General features: G+C 37.7%; 1 protein-coding gene across 2 annotated transcripts in view; it reads right to left on the minus strand.

Moving 5' to 3' along the window:
- trdn (triadin) overlaps positions 1 to 12,155 on the minus strand; it is a 39,311-nt gene that overhangs the window by 26,590 nt on the left and 566 nt on the right. The gene's annotated exons all lie outside the window — the stretch shown is intronic.

A 12,155-nucleotide genomic window follows, 5' to 3' on the forward strand; every position in this document is an offset into this window, starting at 1 on the left:
CAAGATCAGGTCCTACTTCTGCAGAAAAAGTTAGAATGTGAACATTATACGGTATCCAAAAAAACGTGGACAATCACAATTTTCTAAGATGGAAACCCAAGTACTTAGTATTGTTGTGGGTTTTCTGGAAGTATGGGTCAAAAATACACAAACATTAACTGAATTATCAGTTTTGTTGATGTATCTGCATTTATCAAATTTTCTTAGTTTCAAGCCCTTTTAAGTTCTCCTGAGTGATTACGATTGACTACAGCTCAACACTCCTACATACAGAAGAGTTTGATCATACTACATCATTTTTGTAATTTGTGTCTCATTTATGCCCTTTTGCGTGTCATTTTGTCAGTTTGTTTCTCATTTGTGTCATTTATGTCTTGCTTTTGTCAGTTTGTGTCTAATTTGTGTTACTTTGTGCCTCATTTTGTCATTTTGTGTCTAATTTTTGCCATTTTATGTCTTGCGTGTCTCATTTGTGTCATTTTTGTCATTTTGTCTAATTTTTTTTGCCATTTTATCTTGTTTTTGTCATTCTGTCATATTTGTCTCATTTTGTCATTTTATGTCTCATTTTTGTCATTTTGTGTCTCATTTGCATCATTTTGTGTCTCATTTGTGTCAAGTTTGTCTCATTTGTGTTATTTTGTGCCTCATTTTGCCATTTTGTCTTGCGTTTGTCATATTTGTGTCTCATTGCCATTTTTGTCGTTTCGTCTCATTTTGTCATTTTGTCTAATTTTTGCCATTTTATCTTGTTTTTTGTCATTCTGTCTCATTTTTGTCGTTTTGTGTCTCATTTTTTGTCATTTTGTGTCTCATTTGTGTCAGTTTGTGTCATTTGGTCTCATTTGTGTCTCATTTGTGTCAATGTCTCATTTGTGTCATTTTGTCTCATTTTTGTTATTGTGTTTCTCATTTTCGTTTTAGGTCTCATTTTGCCATTTTGTGTCTAGCGTTTGTCATCTTGTGTCATTTTTGTCGTTTTGTCTAATTTTTGCCATTTTATCTTGTTTTGTCATTCCGTCTCATTTTTGTCATTTTGTGTCTCATTTGTGTCAGTTTGTGTCTCATTTGTGTCCGTTTGTGTCTCATGTGGTCTCATTTTGTGTCTCATTTGTGTCAGTGTCTCATTTGTGTCACTTTGTCTCATTTTTGTTATTTTGTTTCAGGTCTCATTTTACCATTTTGTGTCTAGCGTTTGTCATCTTGTGTCATTTTTGTTGTTTGTGTCTAATTTTTGCCATTTTATCTTGTTTTTGTCATTCTGTGTGTTATTTTTGTTGTTTGTCTCATTTTTTGTTATTTTGTGTCTCATTTGTGCCAGTTGTCTAATTTTTGTCATTTCCTGTCTCATTTTTGTCATTCACTGTCTTGTTTTTGAAACATGTCATTCTATAGTTACAGGTGTTTCTCTGATCCATCTTCCTTACTTACTGTGTCCGTGACCTGATATTTTCTTCCTCTCTGAGCTCTAGCTGCTGCTCTGGACTCTCAGACTTTCATTTCCTCGTCCTCCCTGCTTCCTTCCATCTGTCCGGCCTTTTTCTGCCAGATTCTGCCTCCCAGTGTGTGTCTGCAGCCGGTTCACTGTAAACAGTCCAGTTTGTTTCCAGGTCCGTGAACTCGCATCAACACACAGCAGGTTCTGGCCTGTGAGCAGCCAGAACTGGACCGACGATCACAGATCAGATCAGGACTTTTATTCCCCAGAGGCTCTCCGTCTGCTCAGGTACTTGGTTGGTCGCATCCGATCTGGTCTGTAGTCCACATCAGCTGCTTATTTTTACTCATTTAGATGTTTTGAAAGAAGCAAAATGTGGCCAGAAATCTGTAGGATGTGAGAATAAGGTAGATGACCCTTTATTAATCCCACAGTGGGGAAATCTTACAGCAGCAGAGAGGAAAAAGCAAAAACATCAGTAAAAAATAAACAAGAAATCTACAAAAGTACTGCTCCTGTTATGGAAATGTACAGATATTAAAAGTAGATCAATAATTTGGTAACAGGGGAAGGATTTTAAACAAATAATTGGATAAATAACCTAATAAATTATTAATTTCACAAATTGTCCTTACAGTAATGTATTGATATTTAAGCACATCACTGATATAATTATTAATATACAATATAATTATTCTAATGTGTTAATATGTAAATATGTTAAACATTTAAATATAATGAAATAGTAATTAAAATATTTAAACATTAATATTTAAGTATATTAAGGGTTTGGTAACAAGGGAAGGATTTTTTTAACAAATAAAAAAACAAAAACAATCTAACAAATTGTCCAAAATTACTTGTTACTTATTGACATAATTTACTAATATTACTAATGTTTAAGTATAGCACTAATATAGCTATTGATATATATAATATAAACTAATAATACTTATTTAGCATATATAAATATTAATATTTAAGTTTATTAATAGTTTGGTAACAGGGTAAGGATTTTATAAATTAATAGTTTAATAAATTATCTGAATTCACTCACAGTAATTATCTTCTATCTTTATTTAACGTGCATTAAAGTGAGGTCATTCCATTAACCTTTTTTATTAATTTATTCATTTTTTGTGCAAAATTTATTCTGATATGGTTTATTTTTTGGGGGCATTTTTAAAATGAAACATGTAGAATAAAGCAATTTTGATCAAATTTCACAAATTTAAGCTTATATTTGGTTCAGTTTTTATACTTCAATGACCCTGAAGGGTTGAATATATGATGTTTGTTTGTGTTTTATGACATTTTCTTGCTGATAAATTGTAGTATTGAGCATTTTTAAAAAAACAAAGATGACATGAATTTTAAAGAATCTGAAATGTGATTAGACAATTTCACTGCTTTAAAAAGCTGACAGATAAATGTAGTGGAAGGAGAAGCAGCACAACAGTGAAATACTCGAGTAAAGTACCTTAAAACTACTGAGTAACTGTACTTAGTTACTTTCCTGCAGCGTTTCTGTGTCACTTCTATCAGACAGCTGCTGTACTCACTCAGAGACTCTTCACTCCTGAGATGTTCTGATGAAACCAAACATTCAAAGTAATTCTGATGAAACTAACAGCAATCAATGCGCAGCACTGAGGCTGGTAGTTATACAGGAACACTTTAATAGGAGGGAACATTCCCACAACATCAGGTAAATGTCTAACGTTCTGTCTAACGTTCCCTGCTAAGCTGGCTGGTTATCAGTTAAACCCAGCAGAACTGTAACAAACGTCACCCGCTCCACTTTTGCACTTTTTCCTGCTTTCCAGAGACAACAAGTGTCCGTTTAAATCCGTCATTTTCTACCAGCGAAACGAGAATAATGGAAGAAATAAACCAACCTGACGCGGGATCACACAAACGAGCTGTTTATTTGTCTTCACTTGTCAAATTAAGATTTTTATTTGGGCATAAATCAGACATGACTTCAGATTATAAATTGGATCTTGTGTTAAAGCAGCGGCGGGCGGCGATGCCTCCAGGCAGCAGCTTCCTGTTTAGGATGTGAGACGGCTGCAGGCCTCCAGGCTGCAGAGGACGCCGTTATTAAAGCATTCTACCGCCCAAACTCTCCTTCATTACCGCCTGACTCCTTCACCTCCTCGTCTTCCTCCAGCTTTCACCCTTCAGCCCGTCCTTCTCTTCTTCCTTATCTATCTCCATCTTTGTTTTTCTCCCCAAACAGACATGCCAACAGCTTCTTATCAAATCACAACCATGTTTGATAATAGGTTTGGTGTTCTTGGGTTCAAAAAGACCCACCAGAGACAGTTTGAATTGGTCCTGCACATCCACTTTGTGAAGCTACTGCTGGATTTCATACTAAGGCTTTGAAACATAATAATAAAAAAAGTCATTTTGTGTCTCATTTTTGTCATTTTGCGCCTCATTTTGTGTAATGTTTGCCCTTTTTGTGCACATTTTTGTCATTTTGTGTCTCGTTTGTGTCATTTTGTTATGTTGTGTCTCATTTTTGCCATTTTATGTCTCGTTTTTCTCATTTAGTGTCTCATTTGTCATTTTGTCTCATTTTTGTCATTTTGTGGCTCATTTTTACTGTTTTGTCTCATTTTTGCCATTTGTGTCTCATTTTAGCCATTTTTTTTGTCTTGCTTTTGTCATTTGTGCGTCTTGTCATGTTTGCCATTTTATATTTTGTTTTTGTCATGGTGTATCTCATTTGTGTCATTTTGTGTCTCATTTTTGATATTTTTTGTCTTGCTTTTGTCATTTTGTATCTCATTTTGTCTCATTTTTGTAATTTTGTGTCTCATTTGTGTCATTTTGTCTAATTTTTGTCATTTTTGTCTCATTTTTGTCATTTTGTTTCTCATTTTTGCCATTTTAGGTCTCATTTTTGACTTTTTGTATTGCTTTTGTCATTTTGTGTCTCATTTTTGCCATTTTAGGTCTCATTTTTGACTTTTTGTATTGCTTTTGTCATTTTGTGTCTCATTTTTGACATTTTTTGTCTTGCTTTTGTCATTTTGTGTCTCATTGGTGTCATTTTGTGTCATTTTTTGCCATTTTGTTTTGTCGTTGTCATGGTGTCTCTCTCAATTGTGTCATTTTGTGTCTCATTTTGACATTTTTTTGTCTTGTTTTTGTCATGTTGTGCCTCACTTGTGTCATTTTGTCTCATTTTTGCCATTTTATGTCTTGTCATGGTGTGTCTCATTTCTTCATTTTGTGCCTTATTTTTGTGTCAGGGGACGCCATTATTAAAGCATTCTACCGCCCAAACTCTCCTTCATTACTGCCTGACTCCTTCACCTCCTCGTCTTCCTCCAGCTCCATGTCCTCCTTTCACCCTTCAGCCCATCCTTATCTCTCTCCATCTTTGTTTCCTCCCCGAACAGACGCGCCAACACGCTTCTTATTAAATTAGTAATAATGTCGCCGTGCTCCCTCCCAGGAGGCCGGTGTTATTGACTTCATTATGCAAATGTAAACCAGCCCAGAGCTATGCTGCTGATGGGAAACGACGCTCTCGCTCAGTGTTTGTAGGGCGAAGCGTGCCGGCCAGGAAAAGATTTCTCGCTGTTTCAGATAATTATGTCAACCAGCCGAGTTGATGTGTGTGTTAGCGCAAAACCTGCTCAATCCAAAAAGGCCGGCGGCTCCGGATATCAGTCTCTCAGTGACGGCGTGTTAGTAAAGAACAGAGTAGAAGATAATAGACTGTGAATGATGCATGTTTACTGCTAGATTATCGGAGCTTTTTGAACAGTTTTTACCTCAGTGACAGCTAATTAGCGCTAAAGATACTCAGAGGTTAGGCTAAATATGATACTAATGTAAAACTCTGTCAGCGCTTTGATCTAGAAAATTGAAGAAAAAACCTGACTTGATGAGGAACCACATTCATCACAGCTATAATCGTGAAATAAAGCTTCCATCCACTTGTAAAGACCATCTATATCATGGCAATCTCGGGTTTCCAGAGACTCCTATGACTCCTAATGTCGGTCATGGAATCATTGAAACACGTGAACGCTTGACACAAACACAATCATGTATTTTGGTTCTTTCATAAACTTATTAAAGGTCTACGGGAAATAGAACAAAATCAGTTGGGTCAAAAGTATACATACAGTAATGCTCACATTTGGTTAAATGTAAAGTTTTTGGTTTTCGTCTACAATATTCTGGTCTTTGACTCCTTTGGACAGAATTCAATGAAATTTATTGTCTTTCTGACTTGTTTCTTTGGGTTCTGGATGGGTTTAGGTCAAGACTTTTTGGAGACCAGTTTAGAACCTTCATTCTAGCCTTATGGAAGCATTTCTTTACCACATCTGATGTGTGTTGGGCTCACTGTCTTGTTGAAACGTCCAACTGTGTTCAAGATCAGCCTTCCTCTGATGGCTTCAGGTTTTCCTGAAGAACGTGGAGGTAATCCTCCTCCTTTATTATTCCATTTACTTTGTGTAAAGCTCCAGTTCCACAGAGAATGATGCTGCCACCACCATGCTTGATGGTAGGTTGGGTGTTGTTGAATCCTAGGGCCAGTAATCTCCTAAATTAATTATAATTAATCATCAGAGAATCATTGGACCAGCTCTCCATCTCACAGGTCAGGTTCCTTGGGGTTAAAAAAAAAAAAGGTCCATCCAAGACAGTCTGAAACCAGTCCTAAACCAGTTCTAAAACCAGGACCAAAATCAAACCTAAACCAGTCTAAAAATGTTCAGAACCAGACAGAATCCAGTCTGAAACCAGTGAAAAACCAAAACTGAAACCAGATCTTGAAGTCAAAAATCAGTACGACACGGGGCCCAAAAACCAAACCTAAACGACTCCCAAAAAGTCCAAGACTCACCCAAGACAGTCTGAAACCAGTCCTCATTCCAGCAGCAGATGGAGTAAAATAAATCATAAACCAACTTTAAATCACACCCAAAATCAGGAGAACAAGACTGAAACCAAACATAAACCAGTCCCAAGAAAGTCCAGAACCAGTCAAAAGCATTGATACTTCTACCTCCATGCTTGATGGTGTTCTTGGGGTTAATGGCCTCACCTTCAGTTTTTCTTCCATCTGACCACAGAACTTTCCTCCACAAGGTCTTTTTTTTGTCCATGTGATCAGCAGCAGACTTGAGTGGAGCTTTAAGGTTCTGCTTCTAGAGGAAGAACTTCCTTCTTCATGGATCCTCTTAGCTCATGTTGATGTAAAACCCTGTGGACACTGACAGCTGTGTTCCAGCAACTTCTCATCCATTCAGACCCGCTTTCTGAGGATTCTTGGTTGACTCTTGACCATCCTGACCAATGGTCTCTCAGCAGCAGGTGATAGTTTGTGTTTTCTTCCTGATGGCGGCAGCAACACAACTGGACCATGAACTTTATTCTGACAAATGGATGAATTATTGTCTGATGCTTGCTTCGAAATTTGACTTTGACTAGTTCAAGTCAATAACTTTTCAGATCTTTGCGGAGCTCCTCAGACTTTCCCACTGTAGTGTTTGAGTCTAATGAGTGGATCTAATGGGTTCTGTTTAAACAGGGTCAGAGGAGTCAGCAGCTGTAGTCAAATGTAATCACTCACAAGAATCTAAGACGGCTATTTGAGTCATTTTAGACATTTAATTATGATCGTCAAAACCAAATCATATTTTAAATGTGCCGTGAGCTTTTTAAGTGTGATAAAAGACAAGAAAGAACAACTATTTTACATTTGTAAGAAGCGAGAAGCATGGCATTTTTGACATTTTGCTTGAAAATTTGCTTGATAATCTAAATATTTGCTAATTTGCAGAAAATATGGAACTATTTTAATCATCCGTTAACAGTTTTGGGTAATTTTTTAAAGAAAAAAGTCAAAATTCTCCGATTGCAGGTTCTTAAATGTAAATATTTGCTTTGCTGAGCTCCTCAGACTTTCCCACTGTAGTGTTTGAGTCTAATGAGTGGATCTAATGGGTTCTATTTGAACAGGATCAGAGGAGTCAGCAGCTGTAGTCAAACGTAATCACTCACAAGAAGTTAAGAGGTCAAAAAACTAAGAAAACTTGATTAACACAACTGTCTGGATGACCAGAATGATTCATGAGGATTCATTCATTCCAGAAGACACAGTGATTAAAACTGAACCTGTGTTTTCAGTTGTGGAACCAAAATGTTCATCTGGATGAAGATCGTGTACGTTTTAAGAACCTGGGGAACATTCCACCTCCCAAGCATCGGGATATCAGCGTTGTGAACATGAGCTGCTTTACTATTTAGCTCCTGGTGTTTCCACAATGTGCTTTTCAGAAAAACAAGGGAGAGAATCTGATAAATGTCAGCGACTCTAAGAGCAAAGCTGAATAAAAACAGGAACCAGCAGAGGAGCATGAAGCAAAACAACCTCGTTTAAGAGCAAATTCACTAACTGACTGTCAAAATCCATCTTCACTCTGCTGCTCCGTTTCCTTATTCTGTTTCGATCCATCTGCAGCAATAAAATGCAAAGACAGAAAGCACCGAATCGACATTTTCTTTGTTCGCTTACGGCAAGAAAAGTTCCTTCAGATGTCGTGTGCATGACTTGTGCACTATAATAATCATAAAAAACAACCGGTTCTACATGTGAATCTGTGATTTATCCTGGTAAGAGATCATATCTGGCTGTTACTTACTGACAGATTGCGTTAGGAGCTGACTAACCGACTGAATCACTCGCTGCGTTCCAATCTGTCGGTCAGCTGAGGGGCTCATCAACTAACTTATTCAGAGCATCAAATCCTATAAAACAGCGATTAAGCATTCACACAGACGATGTTTCAGCTTCGGGGCATCAGAAAGCGAGGAGGAGCTGCACTTCAGACACCTCATGCATTTTTAACCAATCGATATCCTCTACATCTCCATCACGGCGTTTCTCAGCTCTGCTTCCTTTAACTCGCCGTCGTCTCGCACTATAATCGTTTTGTTCTTTCGCCCTCGTCTCTTATTTTGTCTGTTCTGCCTCGGTTTCTTTCTCCGTCCTCGTACCGTCTGCCTCGTTGCATCATTAAAAGCGGGAATAACTCCGGTCTCGACTTCCTTTGTCTTCTTGTTTCGGCGCTTTGTAGAGTCGAGGTCGAGAGAAACGGAGAGGAAACCACTGGAGGATTCATGGAAATCAAATAAAAACCAGACACAGTTTAAAAATACAAGAAGCATTTAAAATAAAATCACGTGTGTCGTCTTTCTGTGTCACGTAGGCTGCAGTAAGTCAGTTTAAATACAGATATCAGGAGAAGGGACAGAGCAGCAGTACATGCAAGCAACACCAGCATCGGTTCTGAGGGTTCTCTGTGAGTTGTAGGACAGGTTCTACTTTATTTGAATGAGAAAGTGTCCTAAAACTTTTGACAGGGGGTGTATTTAGGTCACGTGATGTGGTATCCGTAGATAACGTACACATGCAGAACACACGCCTGTGCTCAGTGTAAAGTCATTGTGTTTGTGGGTACATCTGTATTAAATGGACACATTCTATGTTGCTGTGATTTCTGATCATCAATAACCAATAAATAAAAACAAAATGCTGCATTTTTGCTAATGCCATACGGGGGAATGAGCAGCTTTGGCACCGTAGTGCTCTATGAGCAGTTTTCCAGCTTAGATATTTGTCAGAGGTACTGCAGGATGTGTTTCTGCTTAAAGCTCAGATCTAATCGGTAAGAATGTGAGGCATCCTTGAGGAGGTTTCCTATTGGTGGAGAATAAAAAAATGCAGGAGCTGCAGAAGTGAGCGCGTTGCACAGAAAGTGACCCTGCAGGGCTTAAAGCTTGTTGTGATTTACATTACACATTTAGGCCCCTTCTTGATAAAAATGACAACGGCGTGGAATCGCATCAAGCCGCTGTGAGCTACCGCCGCAATATCCAGATCTAATAGCACTTAGAGTCGAGCCTGCAGGCAGGAACACACATGACTGAGTACGTGCACACACACGGGCGGCCTAATAGGACGAGGAAATGCTGCCTCAGACGTGGAGCACGAATAAAACCGAATTAGCGTGTGATTCATGGCGGAGACGTCTTTATCCTCGGCACACATGCACCCGGGACGCCTTTGTTTAGCTGCACACTAGCCTCCAGATTGAAGCTTTTTGTTGCCATTTTGCTGAGATTTTTTTTGGAAAAATGTGGCCTTGTGTTGTGTTTTCGTGTCCTTGCAAGAGGTGAGTGAAACCTTGGAGGCGTTTAGCTAACAGGACGAACTCCTTTCGCTCTGCAGAATTTGCCAAATCAAAAAAGTTGCATTCCTATAAAACAAAACAGAAGAACAGTTTACCTCCGAGTTACAGCTCAAACATCCTTGACTGGACTCTTTCCATTTTTAAGAGGGAAGCACTTCACTTTCTGCTGCACTGCATTTACCTGACAGCCCTTTTAAACGTGCAGATTTGATAGGTTACGTAATATAACGAGCTTTAAAACACAACACAGCAACAGATCAAAACTTCTGAGGCTTCTTTCAGTCTCTCGGCTCTCGATTTTAACGCCTTTCCCCTCTAAACCTCTCACATATTTCAATAAACGGTCGACTGATTCAATATCTCAGCAGAAACCACAGATTAAGGAAAAACTGAAAACAGATCTGTGTTAGAATTTAGTTTCTTCTTCTTTTCTCTGCCATTAATCATGATTGGAGCCTCCTTAATGCACTGTAAAAACAATAACAACAACAAAAAAAATCTTAAACATCTGACAGAAAACATGCCAGAAAAAGTATTTTAAAAAGGTGAAAGACTGTAATGTCTAAAAAACATAAAAACAGCGATAAAAAAGGTAAATATCTGTAAAATACTGTGTAATTTTATGGTCACATATTATTAAAGAAACATTAGAAAAGAACTTTTGGCTCGTGTTTTCTCGTTTTCTTCCTAGCAGTTATAAAAATTTTGTATTTTTCTGATTTAAATACAGTAAAATATTGTGAATTTTACAATAAGTTGTTGTCAATAATAAAATTAAAGTAATTATACCTAATTATCATTTATATAAATGCTAAATTTTGGTATGGACATATTTTATTGGTTTTTGGCCGTTTTGTTTTTAATTTTTGAAAACATTTTCAGTGATTTTATTAATTATGTCATTTAACAAAGGAGGTAACATCTGCTAAATAACAGTAAAATGTTAAAGAACTAATAGCACTGCTAAAAACAGTTTAAAAAATATATAAATGTTTTACTGTGTATATGTGAAACTTATAGTGTAGTTTGTTTGGATATAAAACTAGATAGAGTTGGTATTTTTACAGACAAATTATTCAGATATTGTGATATTATGAATCCTTTTAGCCTCCGTCTCTCTCGTCTCCGTTTTGTCTTTTTGTCTCATCTTTGCCGTTTTGTGTCTTGTTTTGGTAATTTTGTGCCTAATTTCTTGTTTTTGTCGTTTTCTGTGCTGCTCTTGTGTCTCTTTGGGGTCATTTTGTCTCCATTTTCTACAGATATTGAATTATCTCCATGTTTCCTCTCCAGACTTCTCTATCTACTCTGCTCATCATCAGAAAGAGGTTTCACCATGCTGAATGGATCTCCAACTACTTGCTCCTCTGTTCATTTTTTCTTTTATTTTATTGGATTCTCCTCTCAGTCTCTCTGTGGAAACAGTGCCTGCAATTCAACCTAAAAAAAAATAAAAAAAAATCAGGATTTCTTTTACAGAATCTGGTCCAAATTGTCTATTTTCAGTGGATTTTTTTTAAAATGCAGCATGGAGAATAAAGTGGTTTTAATGAAATATCACAACTATCAGCATATATTTGGTTGTTTATCCAAGCAGAGCCGCACATTACAAATGATAATCCAGTGACTCATTCTGTTTTTGCAGTTTCTGGCTCTGATAAATGCTGCAATTTTGGTGATTTTTAAAAGAAAACATTCTCACCTTTCCTGTCTCTATGGATTCCCTCCCTGCAGTCAGCAGGCCACAAATAAGCCTATTATTATTAGCAGCACACATGAATTATTCCACATCTGTCTTTTCATGCCAGATAAACTCCTGTTTGTCCTCACTGCGGTTAAAAAAACCTGAGAGCTCGTCATCTCCACCTCTTGATTCTGGATGATGACAGGTGTCGGTATCAGCCTCGACTCTCTCCGTCTTTCTGACACTGAGCTGCAAATGGTTCAGCTTCTGCCAAACAATAAGCTCTCAAACAGAAAATATGACAGGTGGCAGTGGAAAGACAACACGGCCAGATAACGGTGTCAGAATGCATCTAAAACATGGGAGCATACAGAGGTTTTTATCCATGTATTGATAGAAAAAACCTCCCAAACATCGTCCTACATTCACTTTCCTGTCATTCCATTTGGATTTGTAGCATTTGTCTGCTGAAAATGAATGAAAAGCCAGAGAGGTCTGACACAGAAACAGCCTTTTTCAACGTGAGTGTACTTTTTTAAGCACACTTTGAGCTCAGTTGATTTGAGCTCAAGTGTTGCACAGCAAAAAGCAGGAATTACAGTGTAGCCTCCGGTTATGCAACAATCAGCCAGTCAGCGGGATATTTCACTTAAACGCTCCGACTTCCTTGCGTAAGACTGCGTTTCTGTTCTAAAGGAAAGGATTTGTGTGTGCAGAGGGAAGCCCCCAGTCTGGCTGCACCACATACTGGTTAACTTTGCAGATTCTCTCTAAAATCAGCTTTTATGATTCAAATCCGCACAAT

Source organism: Acanthochromis polyacanthus, chromosome 16 (genome assembly GCF_021347895.1).
Source record: "Acanthochromis polyacanthus isolate Apoly-LR-REF ecotype Palm Island chromosome 16, KAUST_Apoly_ChrSc, whole genome shotgun sequence".
Lineage (NCBI taxonomy): Eukaryota > Metazoa > Chordata > Actinopteri > Pomacentridae > Acanthochromis > Acanthochromis polyacanthus.